General features: G+C 39.4%; 1 protein-coding gene across 2 annotated transcripts in view; it reads right to left on the bottom strand.

Moving 5' to 3' along the window:
• Window positions 1-806: 806 nt before the first annotated feature.
• The window catches only part of NDFIP1 (Nedd4 family interacting protein 1), a 28,527-nt gene continuing 23,333 nt past the window's right edge, over window positions 807-6,000 (bottom strand). For both annotated transcript variants that reach the window (XM_072146108.1, XM_072146107.1), the window contains one exon: window positions 807-3,676. The gene's annotated coding sequence lies outside the window, so the exon portion shown is untranslated. The remainder of the gene's footprint in view (window positions 3,677-6,000) is intronic.

The following is a 6,000-nucleotide window of genomic DNA, read 5'->3' as shown; positions in this document are numbered from 1 at the left end:
ACTGTTGAATCATGGTAGCAATTTGTGTGTCATGTGCGACTCAACAAACATTGGTTTGGGAAAATGGAATCTACCATCAGAAATACTGAAGGTAGATGACTTACACTGACATGCATAGCTCTTTAGGTCCTCTCCAGAACCGTCCTCTTTATGTGCTTCATCATATGTGCTCGTAGCCCCGCCGCTGTTCCAGCAGCATAAAACCAAAAGAGCCGCAGACCTTAAGAAGGATGTGAGGCATGCCACCCCCTCTGAATGACTGCACATCGGTGCCTCAGGCTCATTATATATATTCTATAAGTAATGTAGCTGAGACATCATAAGAGCCTGTCTGATCATGAGCATAAGCTGTTATGATCTCCCACTGTGGATAACTTGTACTGTATGATATTGAATAGTTCCTCATCAGGGGAGGAGACAAAAAGAAAATCTAGATAACATTTTTTCCTTGAGCAGGTTATATAAAGTTTGTCTTACAATCAATCTAGTAACTTTATTGAGTGATCCAGCACAGTTATGACTTTCTTTTTGGATTGTACATCCAACTAAAAAGAGGACCTGTAGAGTTTTAATATCAATATATTGGAAGTCACACGCATAGAAATTATGTTGCATGACTTTCATGTGACACAAGTGTAGCCCCTATGGCCCAGACCCTGTCGCTTGAATTAAAGCGGAACACGCACTTTAACCTTGAATAAATTATGATCAATTTTACATATATCCATCAGAAAATTCCTTGTACAACCAACCCCACAACATGTTCACTCTTAAACACATAGTAATAAGTGTACTCTGAGAATTGCTAGATAAGTGACATTTATTAATGTTCTGCTATATTTACACTTTTAACATAGTAAAATTTTAAAGTGAATTGCCCCATGGCAAATAAAGGTGCATATCAGTCTACACAAAATGCAACATTTTGCTTACAGATTTTAAAAGCACATGAAAGTACATGTATGTTATGTTTTACCCCCCCCCCCCTCAAATCCATAACAGACATCCCTACCCATGTTAAATAAAAAATACATCCAGCTACTTATTTTCCAGGTGACCGGGCTATGTCAAGTCCCAATGTGCAGAATAAAGCCAAGGACAGCAGAATGTGCCTTGAGTAGAGATGTTGACTTTTTTGCCGACTGCCATATAGTACCGTATTTTTTGGTGTATTCACATTTATTCAGTAGTATATATCAATTTCTTGGATGGAAAGACATTTCTGACTAAACCGCAAGGTAATGGCTTTGCTTCACCATTTGTTACTTAGCCTAATGTATAGGCTGCAAAAAATTCAGAGAATGACGCTATTAAGAGAAAGAGCAAGTCTATAAGAATTGGAATCAGCTTGCATTACGGTACTGACATACGGTACATTCTAGATATTGGTTCACACCAGAAAAATACATATATAATTAAAAAGACAGTGACATTTGCATCATCTACTTTATTTGTCCTTTGTAGATGAAGTTAAAACCAACCACTAATTTATCATCTGTCATGGAGACTTGTCATAAGATCACATCAGAAACATCTTCCAATTCACCTTTTTACTTGTTCAAACCCCAGAAATTCCACCCCCTGCTATAGGTGACCTGCCAACTTGTGTCTATGACATATCATAAGAGAACTTTAAGCTGGGTTTCTTTATTCAATGTCCAATCTGGAGAGGGTTTCCTCTTATATAGATAGCATTCCAGTTGAAATAGTCAAGCTGTTAGGCCTATTGCCCACAAGTGAGTTTGATGCATCCAACTCATATTGTGTGCTGGCTGGAACGTCTGGCCCGGGTGCCCTTCTGAGTTCAGTTCTGGTTGCTGAGCGTTCGGGCCGGACATTCAAGACAGTACATAAAGGGATATCACTTTTCAGCTCATCCAGTTACATTTCACTGTATGTCTACAGTGTTTGGTATCTCATAGACAACCATGATTTCTTCAGGACTTCCATGCAGTAGTTGTCTATATGCTTTTCAATGATAGGCTAAAATGCTGATATTATTGGGTTTTTTTCAAGCATTTTTTGCCCCAAGGTCTGGAATGAATCCAAAATACAATAGTTATGTTAGTTCCCTTCACATTAGTGATAAGTTTCTTTAATTCATGACAAAGATAATCATAAATTCATGCAGCATTTCTGAACCCATCATGGATTTAATAGCGTCCGCTATTAATGATCATCCTTTGCCACCTCCATCCACTGATACTGATGTGGTTGGAACGTTTTCTCTAGCCCCAACCATTCCCAAGCAATCACTGGCATAAGTATTGTCACTTAACATGTTAGTTTCTTTATAATCAAGTGGGCAGTGCTTTGTTGTCTGCCTCAGCTCTGGACCGCCCATCTGACTGTAAGGGTGCTAACTAACAAAATGAACTCCAAATCTAATGCCACCAATTGCTAGGGAAAGGTAAAGGTGTCAAAAAAAATCTCAATGTACTGGAAAGAGTGCTCGCATTTTAGGGTGTAAAGAGTTGGAGGCAAAGGGAACGTGTCAGCAGAAATCATCCTAATAAGTCACTACCTGTACTTTAAGCAAGCTCATCAGTATTGCAGATCATTTCCCAGAAAATGATCTTTGAAGTTATTTGCAAATGAGTTTGTAACTTAAGTAGTTTGAAACTTACACTTACATATTAGAACTTTCCCAAGCCCTGTGATTGAAAGCTCTCTTATGCATCAGGCAGGTGCCAGTGAGAAGAACTGGACTTCAGCGCCAAGCTTTCCTCCTCCATGACCTTATACCACTAATTTAGGTATCAATTTCCAGTTTATAGTTTGGATGATGCCACCAAGCTGAGCCATAAAAGGAACATTATCTGGTAGGTGATGTTCTGCTTGAAAAGTGTTGGTAGTAATTGAGTAGGTAATTATCTGCTGACAGGTTCCCTATGAAGTGGTGCCGCCATTTGTAATAATAATATTTATAAGACTGAAACCTCTCAATGTCATTTTTGACACGACAACTAGTTTCTTAAAAGGCTGCAGCCCTATGAATAATGGTTTAGTAAAGCGGAAGCAATTTAATCAGAATACTTACATAGAGATCTGCATATATAACTGATAGAATGTCTTAATTCCTAACATCCTTCATTTTCAAAATAATCTAGCATAATCTACAGATTGTGTTGTAAAAGTAAGAAGTTTATGTTAATGTCTTAAGCCTTTTTTTCCCCCCAAAAGCAGAACACAATACAATACACAAAAACATCTGTACGGCAGTCGAATGGAGAATATGGAAAAACAAGATAAAGCGAGAGTGCCCTCTGCTGGCAGAAGGAGTGCAGGTCAATGTTCTCTTTGTGTTTTACAAACAATATATAAGGCTTTATTAGTACTTCACAAACTTGATTGCAATAGCTTTGATTTTAACAGTAGCCACTAATGATTCCAGAAGAATAACAACAAAATTCTGCAAGAACTAGTTAAAGTTTACACCTAAAAACAAACAAAAGGAAATGTTTATTTTCTCCTCCCTCTTCGACAGTTACGCTGCTCATGGATGTTGTTTTTTTTTTTTTATTATTTATTTCGAAGGACTTTTCGTTTCTTTATAAAGCAGATATTTATTTCACTCTTCGGTGTATGGAACAACTCCTCCCTTCCTGCCGATGCCATTGCCGTCCATCAATAAGTATGGGATTTCTGGAGAGGCAGGAAGGAGGGGATGAAAACACTGGAAAGAAAAACGGATATGGATAGTCACACCAGTAATAGCGTCCACTTCCCTAGAGCAGGACAAATACATCAGGATGAATGTTATGCGTCACCTGGAGTAATGGGGCACATCAGTGAAGTCACTCAACACTACAGGACACAATGTTCATGTCACTGCACATCTACAGGGCGAAAAGGTTAACATGTACTTTTCATATTTTGTGACGGAGTTGAGCTCAGTTTATAATGTGGACTATTGGGTAATAACATGGCCAGTTGTGTAAGATGCTTACATGAATATTCTTATTATATTAAAATGGTGGTTTGGGATCAGGAGTTTTTTTAATATACGTCCCAGATGGGGTAAATAAATAACAAAGGTGCTAGAGGGGTTAGTATAAGACATTTGATATATTTAAACCCTTGTGGGACCTGTATGTTAAAATCCATGATCCCTAACCACCCCTTAAGTTATCCCCTAAATACAGGGTAGAGAAAAACCTGGTGATGGTGACTACTGGGACTGCCAGATATAGGCACGTGCTGGACTCCATTACCTCCAGCAGTCTCATAGAAAGGAATGGACTGCCGATACAGGCATCGCCAAGAGATTCAGTTCTAGTGAGCAGTCAGAATTATGTGCAGTACTGTTCTCTTTGCCCTAAAAAATTGACAACTAGATGTAACAATTATCTTGGTCTCATCTAAACAGAATAACATTGGCAGACAGGATTAGCACATCACAGAGCCAGGAGTGTCTGCCAGCAGAACTGTTCTAGTCGCCCAAGGAAACTAGCATGGTTTTATCTCAGACACTTCTAATAAAACTCCCCACGTGTCCAATCCAACTGCAATGAACACCATGGGTTAATGTTCTGAGAATTTTGGAGACTTTTGTATTACTTAAAGGGGTATTCCGGGAATATGAAGGTCTGACACAAAAACCCATGATGATCTAAATAAATAAATTCAATAATACTAAATGTCATTAGTAACAAAACAGAGCTTAAATATTTTGATTTTATGATTTACAAAATTTATGGCCTCTCTAAAGTAGGTGGAGTTATCAGTAAGATGGCCGCCACTGGAAACTACAAGTTCCATGATCCTTTAGTTCTCAGTAGCTCCTCCCACCACTTATGCTCTGCTCCCAGTGATGATCTAACAGGTTTTCTTGCTCTGTTACCATAGTAATGATGTGTAACTGCCATCACCAATACACTGGCCATACTGGATGCACTGCAACCAACCGACTACAGCCAAACGTAGTGGTGATCACATGACCTGCCCAGGCAGGTGCAGGACATGTGATGTGGACATGTGACCAGCAGTCATCTTCTGTCCTGCGTCTGCTTTGCAACGGACCGCGCGGAGGAAATTAACGGACTGATTAAAGGGCCGGTAGCATTTTAATTCTTCATTACAGTCTGTGTCATCAGCATTTTCTGCTAAGGGGAGCAAAATTTAAAATAACAACTAATTACACATTTGCTTATATTTTGAGTGCCCACTTGTATATGAATTATGCTGATTCCTGGAATACCCCTTTAAGGGGTTGCCTTTCTCCTTTTACACATATTCCCTATGCTAGATGCACATGTTAATATAGAAGCTGTTGGTTACTTGTGCCATACAGTGTATCAGAAGACAATAAAAAAGGGTTCTCAACAAAAGTATATGGCTTAAAGGAAACCTGTCATCAGGAGCCATTTATCTGGCTGCCCCATGCCCCCACAGAGAAGTATTTTTATAATAAAACTGCCTTTTTCAGAAAAAAAGAAAAGTTAAATGAAAGTCTACCTTCTTTCTCTGCAGAGCAGTGGCCCGTGGCAGTGGCCAGTGAGAAGTGGTCCCACCCTCGGGAAATCGTCATGGGTCTACGTCAAATAGCAGGGATATGGGTGTATTATTTGAATGGAGAGATTTGCCAAGGAGGGGGGGACCACTTCTCCCTAGCCACTCCCATGGGACACTGCTTTCCAGAGCGAAAGGTAAACTCTCACCTAACTTTTCCTTTTATTAGAAAAAGACGTGTTTAAGTTTTATTATAAAAACACTTTGGCACTGTGCACACTATTCTCTATGGGGACATGGGGGAGCCAGAACAAGGGCTCCTAATGACAGGTTCCTTTTAAAGTATTTGTCCCACAATCTTGGGACTGGAATACAACACTGCTGTAAACAGAGGTTCACTGAAATCAGACTAGTTGTTAGTGCCAGCTATATGACATATATCTACAGACCCTGACACGTTGCATGTTACAGTAACTTGTTATGCTCATTTCTAGGAGTGCAACGGAGAAAAAGTAAAGACGCTCCTGAAACCACTCCAAATGAGGATTA

Source organism: Engystomops pustulosus, chromosome 4, assembly GCF_040894005.1.
Source record: "Engystomops pustulosus chromosome 4, aEngPut4.maternal, whole genome shotgun sequence".
NCBI lineage: Eukaryota > Metazoa > Chordata > Amphibia > Anura > Leptodactylidae > Engystomops > Engystomops pustulosus.
Note: the sequence above shows the minus strand (reverse complement) of the source record. Positions and strands in the feature narration are given on the sequence as shown.